General features: G+C 33.6%; 1 long non-coding RNA gene across 1 annotated transcript in view; it reads left to right on the forward strand.

The window, feature by feature from the left end:
- The first annotated feature begins 959 nt into the window (after window positions 1-959).
- The window catches only part of LOC105881763 (uncharacterized), a 39,320-nt gene continuing 26,370 nt past the window's right edge, over window positions 960-13,909 (forward strand). The window contains exon 1 of the long non-coding RNA XR_012923302.1: window positions 960-1,051. This is a non-coding gene — a long non-coding RNA (uncharacterized LOC105881763). The remainder of the gene's footprint in view (window positions 1,052-13,909) is intronic.

Below are 13,909 nucleotides of genomic sequence, written 5' to 3' on the forward strand. Positions count from 1 at the left end.
TAAATGAAAGTGAGAGTAAACACTGAAAAAGTTTAATATATTAATATTCTTAAATCTTAAGTTACCTCTAAATATATGTATGAAGATAAATTATTCTTGACTTGCATTAAAGAAATATTTTGACAACTGTAAGAGATGGAGTATGGAAATGAAAGTTAAATTTTTTTCCAAGTTCAAATCTTTAATAATAGGTATACCTATGTTTTTGACCAGATATGTCTTTAAAAATAGTGTATTTCATATTTTTTCCTCATTTTGACTAATATGTGGGTTAATTTTCTTAAAAGTCTAGTTAAAAAATAAAACAAAATCGATTTTTTTGGTCTATCAGTATCCTTGAAACACTTTAGAATCTTTATGAAAAATCCTTACAGGAAGGAACACTTTCTTCTTTTTGTGTCTTACCAATTTTTAATGAAGTTATTGTTTTAGGCTTACCTGGTATTAGAAAATGAATAATTTAAAAAAAATAATGGTTTTGAAAAATATTAATTTATTCAGGGCTTGAATCAAACAAAATATCAGATAGGACTTTTTTTTTCATGGATGGAGGTGAGGCAGGAGATCAGCATGGGGAACACAGGTGGGGCCGAACGATAGGAACAGAATTCGGGTTACGGATCAATGAAAACGAAAGCTGTAGTCAAAATAGAATTGTAACCATTGCAAAAACACCTTATTTACTCTAGTTTGGGGAAACCCCTAGGGAGAGGCTTACGCATATGGATGGCAAAAGCGTCCTCAAGTAACTCTGACTTCATTATACTAATATTATCATTATCGTACCTTGTCACCCCCATGAACAGGCTTTGGAAGCCATAATACATCCGGGCTTGAGGGATGGGAGGGGCTAACACATCCGGGCCTGGTGGATGGGAGGGGCTGACACATCCGGGCCTGGTGGATGGGAGGGGCTGACACATCCGGGCCTGGTGGATGGGAGGGGCTGACACATCTGGGCCTGGTGGATGGGTGGGGATGACATTCTCATTGGCCTGGGAAACAACAACGAAGGAAAGAAGAGAGAAGAGGGGCACCCCGAAAGGACCAGGTGGGTGCATGGCGCCACTGCGCAATTGGACGTGTGCCTGCTCTGACCCCTTTGGAGTGTACTATCGTCTGTTTGCTTAAATAACCTCCATGATTACCGATCACTTTTAACAGCCCACTTCCATGCCTGTTTGGGAGTTTGTTTGCTAAATAAAAGTTTCTGCACGTGCTTCCTACTTTGATGCTTGGTTTCAGTTTAGTTACTGGACACAAGGACCGAGGAAGATCACATGCTGGAAACAGAGATTAAAGCAGATATGAGAAGATGTGTTTCCTGTCATTTAAAACAAAAAAGGTAAAGCAAGGTTAGATGCTGATAACACAGAGACAGCCCAAACACTTGAGGCTCAAATTTTTTCAGTCTTACTTTAATGACCTCTGCACTTTAAGTCCTGATGAGAAAGTCCTTCCTTCTCCACTTAAACATTATCAAACAATACACCTGTGTTTTCTTTGCTTTGCAGTTTATTTTGTTCCATTTAGAAATTTTGTTGTCTTTCAAGTGTATAATCATATCATCTGCAGAGAGGGTTAATTTTACCTCATCCTTTCATGTTTGTAAACTTCTAATATCTTTTTCTACCATAATTTTGTTGGCTAATACCTCCAGCTCATTAGTTATGGTAATAATGAGCATTCTTATCTTATTCGCCATACCAGTGTATCTTTCCTACTTAGTAAGCTAATTCCTGGGCTTGGTGTGTGTGTGTGTGTGTTTGTGTGTGTATGCACCCATGTTTGTATATTTTTCATTGATTTCTACTTTTTGAGGGTTTTTTTCCTTGTAAATAAAAAATTAGCATAGAATTTTATCAAATACCATTTCAGCATCTGGGAAAATGATCATGTTATTATTATTATTTTTTTTGCCATACATCTATGAAAATAATGATATATATTGAAAGATTTTCTTATATTGAGCCATCCTTGTATGCCTGGAATAAATGCCACTTGTTCCTGATGTATTGTTATTTAAATATGCTTCTGCTGGGCTTGCTAATATTTAAAATTTTCTTAAATATTGAAAGTTGGTCAGCATTTTGTTTTCAATCTTTCTATGTTTTAATATCAATGTTACATACCTTATTAAAATAATTGAAACATTACTTTTAATGTACTGTAGAATAGGTAATTTGCATAAGAATTATTTGTTGAGAATTTAGAATTCTCTGTGAACTGTCAAGGCCTAGTGGTTTTTTTTTTATTTTCTAGGATAGCTTCTTTATATTTAAGTTTTTGAATTTTTTTTCAGGATTTTCGTGCATATTTTATGGTCACTGTTGACAAATTATATTTTCTAGAAATTTTTATTTCATCCAAATTTTAAACTCATTGTTCTTAGAATTAGGAAAGTAATATTTTAAAATTATCCTGATTCTATGCTTATTACCTCCTTGTCATGTCTTTTTTTGCGTGTGCTCATAGCTTTCTGCCTTCTTTTTTCTTGATTAGAATAATGAAGATTTTAATCTATTTTATTGCTAAAAATGTTTATTTTTATTATTTTTGTTGTTTTAATTTTTGGTATTCTCACTCATTTCTGCTTTTATTTTTATATTTATTCATTTTTCTTTTTTCATATGGTTTATACCCAAAGTCAATACATAGTGTTTCCTTTATAATTATTTTTCAGATATTTTGAATTTTTAGTTTACAGTTCTTTTTCAATTTAAAAGTATTTTTATGATTGGGCTTTTTTTTAATATAATAAAATTATTTTCAAGTGGAAGAACTTTTTGTCTCTTATTTTGTATCAGTTTCTGGTTTTAATATATTATGATCAGTGAATGCTTTCTGCAATATTTCATTTTGAAATTATGAAACTTTTTTATGATCTAAAATGACATGATTTTTTAAAATGAATGTCATGGGCCTTTTTACCTACTATTGGAAACATATTTGCATATATGCATTAGATCTATTTTTTAAAAATATGTTGTTTAGATCATTACTATTCTTACGTTTTTATCCAAGTAATCTATCTTCAATTGAACAGTAAATTTTCAAAATTACCTTATTATACATTAAGTACTTCATGCCATTTAACAAAATCAAAATTATTTTGATAAATAATTATCATATTTTAGCATCTTTTTCTCCTATTTATTGACATAGTTTTAATACCATGCAAATATTTTTTGGAGTATTTCCAGATAGTGTTTTAACTACAATTTGTTAAAAGTCAAAGGTCAAAAACTTGCCCTGTGTTAAGAAGGCAGATTCTGGACATGGAATTCCCCACACAATGTAGCATTTGTAATTTCAACACCAATTCTTACTTCATGAACATCCACTGTATAATGAAAGCCTATGAAATATTTAGCAATTCTTTTGTTATTGTTTTAAAATGAACATAATAGTTCAAGATGATGAAAGTTACTACCATAGAGCCCCATTTATATAGAATATGACTCCTGTCTACTTAGGGTCAAATTCCTTACATTCAAAGCATGTGTGGCACTCTTTCCCTTCAAAAGAATGCTTTTCTGCAATTCATCAAATTTCATTGTGCTTGTGTAAGTGGGCACATCTATTACGCATAGTGAGGGCTCAAAAATGTGAAAGGGATGTCAGAGAAAAGTGATTACTCCTGATCACATACAAGATATATATATTCTACTCAAGTGAAAGATGTAATTACAAAAAAAATACATGCCTAAAGATCTCTGTGAAAGAAGAAAACAAGAATTTTAAAAACATTTCTATGCCTAATCTTGTGCTTATTTAGAGATATTAAAGAATTACTATTGCTTATTTGAAGCAAACTCATTTCTTTTTACAGAATAAACACATAGAACTTAAAAATACTTAAGTTTTTAAATACCTTCTGCTGATAAATGAATGGTAGTAATTAAAAATGCTTTAGCAACTCAAGATTTTAAAAAATGAAAGGAACATTGAGAAAAAATTCACAGAAGTAAATCAGGCCTATAATCATATAAAAGATTGAACATAGCTGTGAAATGGTATGTCATGTCCCTGCATGTCACATCATGTCACATTATTGAAGTTCTTTTTTTTTTTTTTTTCAGTTCTTTTTAAAAAAGGTAATAGTCAATAATGGTAAGGGTGTGGTGTGAAGGGCTGCTGATGGGATTACAAATTGGTGCAGCAGGTTTGTGAAGAAATTTGATATGTACGTAATGGCAAAATACCCTAAACCAGTCAACCACTTCTTACCTCCAAAAGAAATACTTAGAGATAAGTATAAATCTTTATGTACAAGTATGCTCATTGAAAATTGTTTATGACAAAGATACTCAACTTTTTCCCTGGATATAAACTAAACATACAATAATTGGAAAATAAAGTTAAATAAATTATAACATATTGATAAAGTGGAAGATTATATGGTCATATAAAATTAGTATTTTTGAAGGGAATTTAATAGCATTGAAATATATACGCAGGGTAACATATAAAGTCAAATCTAGCTGCATACCTCTATTTGCATGTTATTTATAGATACAAAGCCTTCAGTCATAATTTAAGGAACACATTCTTACACATAAAAACTAAGACTATTACTGGGAGTAAAATTCTAAAGTGTTAGCAGTAGATATTTATAGATAATAGAATTACAACATTTTGATTTTCTCCTTATATTTTCAGTGTTTCCCACAGTTATTTTACCAAATATATATAAGAAAATATTTAAGTATGATTGTTATTGGGGGAGTTTATTATACTTGTTTACTTCTAATTTTAGTTCATTAACCACCATTTTTGCAGAATTATCAGACAAGCTAATAATCACTTTATTGCATTCAATTTTGTAATACAGACTCAGTGAGTAGAGTCTTATCTCTTCCCTTCTTTCCCAGTGATTAATTTCAAACTTCATTCTAAAACATCTGCATTGTGTGCAAAGTTGGAAAGAAAAAAGAACCAATATCCCACCATAAAGTTTAAGTAGCCATATTGCTAAGAAATAGAGAATAGAGAAAAAGACAATAATCCCTGGTATCCTTAAGAAATGATTAAATAAACAGCAATCACAGAAAACAGTACCAGGTACATAAATTGCAATGAAATACATACAGACAAGGGATTATTCTTCAAATGTGTCATTTGAAGAATATAAATTGAAATTTATATTCAATTGAAATTTGAAGAGTATAAATTGAAATTTATAGAGTATAAATTGAAAGAGTATAAATTGAAATTTAAGTAGATATCTGCATTATTATGAAATTGTCTAATGAAAGTTAAAGAGAGGAGAGCTTTCTGTTCAGTTATTACAAGCAATGATAATCTGAAGACTTTTTAGGCTGGCACTTGTGTCATCTCAATTTGCAGTGCCAGTGTGTGGATGTGCTGTAATGGCACTTTATCAGCCACTTGTGACTGTACTGATTACTTCAAGATAGCACTGGAGATCTGGTAGCCCCAAGAAGACACAGGCTTAGCTTGTTAACTCGCCTAAGAATCATCTGTGTTATGACAGTGAGACCGATGGAACGGCAGAGTCAGATTCCTCTGCCTAAGTGTGTTTTTTAAATTTCAAAATATTAAGGAGGTGCACATGTTTTTGTCACATGGATAGTTTTTGTCACATGGATAGTTTTTATAATGCTTAGGTCAGGGCTGTTAATTAGTGTGCCCATCACCTAAATAGTGTTCATAGATTGGGGAAGTGAGGGAAGTACCGAATTTTCGCAGATACAGCACACATATGCACACCAAGCTCAGCCAAAGAGCTAGACACAGTAGGAAAGTCTGTAACATCTTAATTTATCATGAACATCCTCATAGACAGGTTGGCAACTCTCTTAGTCTATTCAGGCTACCATAACAAAACACCATAGACTGAGTGGTTCAACCATTCAGCTCTTTGGCTGAGCTTGGCTGGACTTCAAGAGATAAGCATTTAACCATGAGAAACAGCTGGAGATTAATTATAAGTAGAACGTGTACTCTGAAAGGCATGTGGGCCTAACTCTCCCAGCTACTGGCATTTCATTGGAGTCATGTGACTGGACGTTTTTAATGAGAAGCTGATGAAACTCATTAAGCAAAATCTTTATTCATGACAAATATTGACAGGGGAAGATTGCTGTAATGACTTCTGCTACAAAGGGATAGGGACATAACTGTCATACCCCTGGTCACAGAGTTGTACAGTAGAGCCGGGTCATTTGAAAGAACTACTTGACAGAACTGGAAGGCTGAGATCACACCAAAATGAGTCATGAAGTGAACAGAAGATAATAAAGTAAATGCATGGAAAGAAAACTATTCAGATAAGCAGTTTAGAATGGAAAGGAAACAGGGAAGGGAAGCAGTTTAAATGGGAGGGGAACAGACTAGGGAAGTACTATTTTTTTCAAGGATAAGGAATGTAAATTATGTTCAAAAGGAAGTGAAGGGGCCAATAGAGAAGGAAAGAATCAGGTAAAAATAAGTGGACATAATTAGAAGAGAAATTTCTCAGAGTAGACAGGAAGGGAGGAGGTCTAAAGTGCAGAAGGAAAGGACCAGCTTTGGACACAAGTGGGAACAGTCAAAAAAAGATAAGAATGGCTCAAGATAAACTTCATGTGAAGGGACGGAAATTTAAAAGAATTCATGTTTGATAGTATTTTCTTCTTTAAATTGGATAATTTGTTTTCTGTTAAGGGTGAGAAAATTGGTATTTAGTTTAAGTAAGGTAAAAATAAAATTGTAAAGAACTGATATGGAATGGAATAATGATATGAGTCGAGTTGAATAATAGCTTTATGGACCAATATGGATGGACATGCCCAAGGTCTGATCTTTGCAGACCTGGACCATTGGTCGGACTCACTTGAACATTTTTTCACCACTTTTTGTGGCTCTGATACTAAGCTTCCTCTCAAAAGTGCTATTGAGAAGTAGAACTTTATAATAAATAAGAATTCAGTGGTGACCTGGTTTTAAAAGGGTGAGGATGATTAGTATAATGGAAAGCAATTAAAATTTGAAATAGATAGATCTTTGTATTCTGGCCATGCTACTTGCAATAAGATCTTGAGCATACTAAGTAGACACTCTGAAGCTTAATTTTTGTAGGCATGAAATGGAGGGTAATGATAGAATTAAATGAGATATTTTGTTATTTTCATTGTCACATTAGCATCTTTATTGTTGCTATAGTCTAGGAAAGAAACACTTGCCAACAGATTTGTGATAGATTGCACTTTGCAAAGATGGTCACGACAGTATCTCCCATCTCACATGATCTTCTTACAATATATTTTTCATAATCCTTCCCTTGAGAGGTAAGATTTATATCCCATGCTCTTGAAACAAAGGAGGCTTCTGGGAGTGTTTTGACTAATAAAGTCCAGCAAAAATGATGTCAGATGACATTCAAGGCGAGGGAACAAAAGGCGACTCAGCTTCCGCCTTGCTTACTAAAAAACTTTGACTCTGGGGTTCTGAGCTGCAATGTCAGGGATACTGCTTCCTTGAGGCCACAATGCTATGAGGAAGCCCAAACAGTTCCAATATGAAGAGATCACATGGAAAAACTATGTATGAAACTATATGAAGAGAAAGATGCTTGGCCAGCCCTACACCCTGCCCCACTGTACCACACTACATTTTCACTTGCAATCTGATTGCAACTTCATCAGAGACCCAGAGACACATCTGCTCACCCTATCATGGACCCCTCAGATAGAAATCATGAGAAATAATAACATTTTTATAGTCTTATGCCATTGAATTTTTGGGAGATGTATTTTACAGCACTAGTAAATGATATGATTATTTTTCTAGCCTTTTTGGATTTTTAAAAAAAGGTTTCCTTAATAAATGGAAAGATTATATTTGCTGTTACATTGCACTTATTGTCTTAAGAATGAGATATTAATTTTAAGAGGTGACTGTTTTCCTTCTCATATTTATTGCTAGAAATTTATTTTCTTTGATCTGTGAGGGTTGTAATTCTCACTTATTTCTCTCATCCTCATTTCCATCTCTTCTGGGAGAAATGAATCTGAATTCCATAAATGAGAGTGACAGCTTTACTTTCTAGATAAGTACAGTCACTAGAATCAGCAACATCTTTCTTTGGCATAAGCTTATTTGAAATTACCTTTACGTTATGCATAATGTATCCTCAAAGTATTTCAATGCATCTATCATTTGGAGATAATCATGTTTTCCTGTGTATTCTCTACTTTTGTAAACCTCATTATTTTGATCTACTTTTTATATGTGGTTGAGTCTTCATATATTTTGCAGTAGAGTTCTCTTCTTTAGTGTGTTCATTGGCTTGTGTCATTTATAATATAGTTCTTATTTGCAGTCTTGCCTTTTGTGGCCAAACTTCTCGAAACACCCAATCTCTGTGGTTATTTAGTGAGTCAAATTGATGATGATGATAACAGTGGCAATAATGATGTGAACCTTTCTCTTTCTACTTCTTTTCTTCTTATCTTTAATCTTTAAGGCTTTCAATTTACTTGTTTCCTAATTTTATTCACTGCTAAAGGGGTTACCTATAAATAAAATATCTTTACTTACTTTTCATATTGTAAAACTCATAGTCTTTTTTAAATTTCAGAAGATTATAGGGGTATAAACATTTTGGTTACATAAATTGCTTTTGTACCGTGTGAGTCAAAATTATAAATGTGCCCATTCCCCAGATAGCATAAATTGTACCCATTAAGTGTGGATTTACCCATCCCCTTCTCCCCTCCTTCCTTCCACTTGATTTCCAATGAATGTTACTTTCATCTGTGCACATAAGTGTTGATCAATTAGTTCAATTTAATGGTGAATACACGGGTATTTGTTTTTTCATTATTGTGACACTTCACATAGAAGAATGGTCCCCAGTTCCATCCAGGATAATACAAGAGGTATTAGTTCACCGTTGTTTTTTATGGCTGAGTAGTACTCCATGGTATACATCTACCACATTTTATTAATTCACTTATGTATTGATGGGCGCTTGGGTTGTTTCCACACCTTTGCAATTGTGAATTGTGCTTCTATAACCACCCCCCTCCCAGTGCAGGTGTCTCTTTTATAGAATGTCTTTTTTTTCCTTTGAAACTCGGAGTCTTAATTGTATGTTAGCCTTAGGAAATGTGTATTATCAAGGAACAAAAGAAAAGCAGTTTTTCTGGTTTCCCTTTTCAGATATCCCTGAATCCTTATTGAAAGTGCTTCCAAGATAGACTTGTGAAATTGTCTATTTTGCTTTCGGTGTTCCCAGGGTTTACACACTTTCTCTTTCTCCTATTCCAGGTATCAGCCCCTCTCCCCACCCTTCCCAGATCTCAAGAGCCACATGTTCTCTTTCCTAAATCCATAGAAAAGTTTATCCTTAAATTGTTGATTCACACTAAAATATAAATGACTAGTCATGGCATACACTTAACCTTTTCAGGAATTCATTCTTTTTAATGGTAATAGAGCTCAAGAAATGAAGACCTCATTCTAGATTTGCTAGTAGATAGAAAAAGTTTTTGGAAGTGGCATTGGGTCTTTTCAATAGCCTTGAAAAAACACTTATAGATATGATCACTGGATCAACGAATTGGTTTATTACAAACTTATGTGTATTAATTCCTGACATATACTTATGCATAAGGTCATGTTTGCTCAGATTTGGGTCTAAATTGGTTTGTTCAGACCTGAATAAATGGGAGAAGATATTTGATATGTCCCAACTGTTGCTTTTCAATCCATAGGATTCTTTTAAATAGAGAAAAAGTGCAATAAAAGCAATTGTATAAAACACAGTTTAAGGGTTCAATGGTCTTACGCCTTCTCTGTGAAAGCAGGAAGTCAGACTCAGTAAGATAAAGAGAAGTCTATTTCTTTTACTGCACGTAAATGAAATCATTTTATTTGTAGCCACCTCATCCCTGGGAATACTCTTACAGAAGGCATGTCTTAAACAATATACCATTTCCAGAGGGAGAGGGATAGAGAGAATGTAATGTACTCTGTGCAATCTGTTCTCTGTTCTTAAGAATTTTGTTCCTTGGGCATTGTTTCATCTGGGTGCTGAATATATGTGAATTGTAAGATTTATGGTCTAGTTCAATGTTGTTTGAATCACAGTGGATGTGATTTTACTTCGCTGATCTCTTGAAAGCCAGACATAAGTCAATGGAAATAGAATTTTGGTCACTTTTATACCTAGGTGAGTATTATAAAGTCTTCTAGAATACTAATGAGGTTAACACTATTTTTTATTTGTTTGCTTACATTTGATTCCAGCATACATGTTAAGGCAGTTACTGATAATTAGATGTTTATTAGTGAAATATATTTCCTTGTTTATTTCGTGAAGCATTTGGGGACTCCAACAAGTATTTTGATGTAGCATTTGTTGTATTATATGAACTTACTAAACAGTTGTTAAGTAAATATCATTGTGTAATCAAATGTCTGGGTTTGAATCCCCCTTCTACCATTCTTAGTTATATGACTTCTTTGTTTGCTCATCCATAAAATGGTGGTGATAATAATTTCTACTCATTAAGGTGGATTAAATGTGTTAATGCCAGAAAATTACTTATGAAAGTGCCTGCACATATTGATAGCAAGCACTGCCTTTAGTCATTCGCCTCTCACCAGCATGCCCAAAGATAGTTTCTACACTCTTGGCCACGCCACCAGACTTTAACCACCAGCACAGTGGTTTTTAACCTTCACTTGATACAGGAAAACTTGGAGGTCTTTAAAAAAATACTGATACCTAGCTTCTTTCTTCCTCTTGGTGAGTTTGATTTAATTGGCTTAGAGTTTGACTTGGGAATAGAGAGTTATAAAGGCTCCTCAGGTAATGCTAAAGTGCAGCCAAAGCTGGGGAAATGCTGGACTAGATGTGATCAATAAAGGCTTGTCCACCACCAAATCTTACGGCTGTTCCTCACAGTATCTGGAATCACTAATAATATATCAAAATCACTCTGTGTTAGATTTATAACTCATGTCATGCTAGGTGAAATCCAAATAGGTAATATTTTTATAATCTTAACATTTTTGGGCCTGGATTAATGCCTCTTTGGCCCAGGGTGTGTAGGTTGTTAAATTTGTTTCTGTCGTTTTACTGGTTTGTGAGATATGAACATGCTGATTAATGATGAATTTTACACATGCATATACTTTAGAAGTGGTGATTGCATATTTTGGAACCTTCTTCGCAGAGACTACTGCTTTGACTTAGTACCAGGGAATAGAATGGCTGATGTTCTCTGAATAGGCATTTGTTTGGCTCTAAGAATTCCTTAAGCATGATGTTGGCGACTGACGAGATGAAAAATGGTTCTGTGATTCATTTCCAGTCTCAGGCTTATAGAAACGCTTAAATATTTTGAAATGCCCTCCTACATCCTGTAATTGTACTAAATCAGAACTGAAAAGATCTCAACAATCTGAGATAGAACCAAGGGTTCAAATATCATACTCTATTTTCTTTTTCACAATACACTAATAATATGAAAATAAAGTTTACTAAGAAGCATGCAATGTGACTAACAGGCAAATTTGAGCTTCAAATGCTTCATTATAATTTCTCTGCACAAGTAAAAAAAAAATGTTCTGTGCCCCTCCCATGCCCCTACACATCAGGTGCACCAAATGAAACAACAAATTCATGGATTCTTGGGAGCAATTGCAATTCCAGACCATTTTGGGCCAGTCATTAACATCTTTTGTTCTCTTAATGCCTTGTAAAGTTATTCTCAAGCAATGTTCTGACTATGACTCATAGTCAGGGGACAGGGCCAGGGCCAGTGGAACTTCTCAGTGTGAAGTGCTTTCTGTAGTATAAAGACACTTCTGCACTTTAATGTATGAACTTTGGAAGCAGCAGAGAGTAGAGTCAGATGGTAAACACATGCTGACCCCATTGAGAAAACATGCTCCTTAGATTCAACATGAGCTTTATATCAAGAAAGAATGCAGGGCTCCCAAAGAGCAACAGACTCTCACTGAAGTACATACACAACAGTGTAACAGCATAAAAACACAGTTCAACTGAAATACCTTGTAGTGGTTTGTAGCAGAAAGAGAGTAGCCTTCAAATTTTCAGATCACTGAATATACCCAAGTATCAGATGCCATTTTAAAGCACAACCTCTTGACTGTATTATTCATTACAGATTTGTTCATTCAAAAAGTATTTAGAGAGTAGCTACCATGGGTTAGGTGTTAGGAGTTGAGACTTCATAGTGAACAAGACTAGCAAGTTTTCTGCCATTGTGGAACCTATTAGAAGCAGTAAAGAAGCACCAAGAGAAAATGATTATTTATATAGTTATAGAGCCAATATGGATAAATCCATTCAAATCTGGAATAGTGCAAGCACATATAGAACTTACTATGTGTAAGATGCTGTTGTAAATGTGTACACATAATAACTCATTTAATCTTACAACAATCTGTGAGGTAAGTTATATTAATATCCCTCTTTTAGTATGTGGAAAAAATGAAATACGATGGGGTTAAGTAACTTGCCTGTGCTCACCCAGCTAACAAGTATCAGAGCTGGGGTTCTCTTTTTTCTAGATGGTCTGGCTTCTGTTTTATATTTTGACCTATATCATGGGCTAGTGGTGTAATTATTAGATACTAATTAAATTTTACGATAAAGCACATTGAGTAATTTTAATACAATAAGCCTTTGGTGTTCATTATCTGAAGCAATAGTACAGATTGAGAGAAAAGAATTACAAGAAAACTTGAATGATAATGAAGAGATAGTAGGAAAAAAGTGCTATGTTATGTGTTATGCTATGACATTTAAAATATTTTTAGTAACAGTAATTTTACTTTTTAAAATAGAAAAATAATTAGTACTCATAGAAAATTTGGGAATATAGAAAAGTAAAATGAAGGAGAAAAGCTATCCATTATTGATCTCATTATTCAAAGAGAACATTTCATTTCTTTTTCTATATGTAAGATTTACATAATTATGATGTATACTACTTCTTGCATCCATTATTATATATATAATATATATATTATATATATATATATATCTCATGGTAATATATATATATATATACCTCATGGTAAAACGTTATTTCTAAACCATATTTTCAAAAGCAGCTCCCCAGTATCCCATCTTTTGAGGAAAAAAGAATTCATGCTATTCTTTGATACTGATATTATCCAGAACATCATATTTACCTGAGCCAGCCTAGTGGTTTGGGAGTTCTTTAACGTGTCCAGAAGCATGGTCTAGAAAAACCTAAGTCATTGTTCAACAACTGTACAAACTATTGGTATCAAGAGAATAATCCAAATCTCTCTAAATAAGTGACCTTTCTTTTAAAGAGGAAACCATCTCAACGGAAGCCAGTGAATATTTATCCTTTGTAACATTATAAGGGTAATTTCTAATTACTGACCCCCAGTGTCAGCTCCTTAATAAGTGAGATTATTAATAAATGTGTCAAAATCATAATTACTTTTGATTCCCAGGGCATGTCACCCTAGATACTCATGTTCATTTATTTCACCAGCATTTAATACCACAGCACATGATTTATTTGGTACTATTCCAATGCATTGTTGAAGAAAATAAATAATAATTTCCTGTATATAATTATCTGGGAGAGTAGGTCTTTGACAGAAATTACCCATTTAAAGATAATCACAAATGCTGCTAGTCACTGGAGAATGTCTGAAAGCAGTTTCTTATTCCTAGATGAGTCTGTAAAGAAGCCTTCTGTAGAACCAATGATTATAGAGGTCATGTACTTTAAATCCCAAATTCTGTTAGCAAAGCAAGGCTCCTTTGTATTATTGGGTACTTATATTTCTTAGATCAAATAAAGAGAAAAGTAAAAAGATAGTGAGAGAAGAAAAAGCATATTTTCTAAGATCACCACTATCACCACCACCATCACTGATAACA

The sequence above is a fragment of the Microcebus murinus genome, chromosome 15, assembly GCF_040939455.1.
Source record: "Microcebus murinus isolate Inina chromosome 15, M.murinus_Inina_mat1.0, whole genome shotgun sequence".
NCBI classification, from domain to species: Eukaryota; Metazoa; Chordata; class Mammalia; order Primates; family Cheirogaleidae; genus Microcebus; species Microcebus murinus.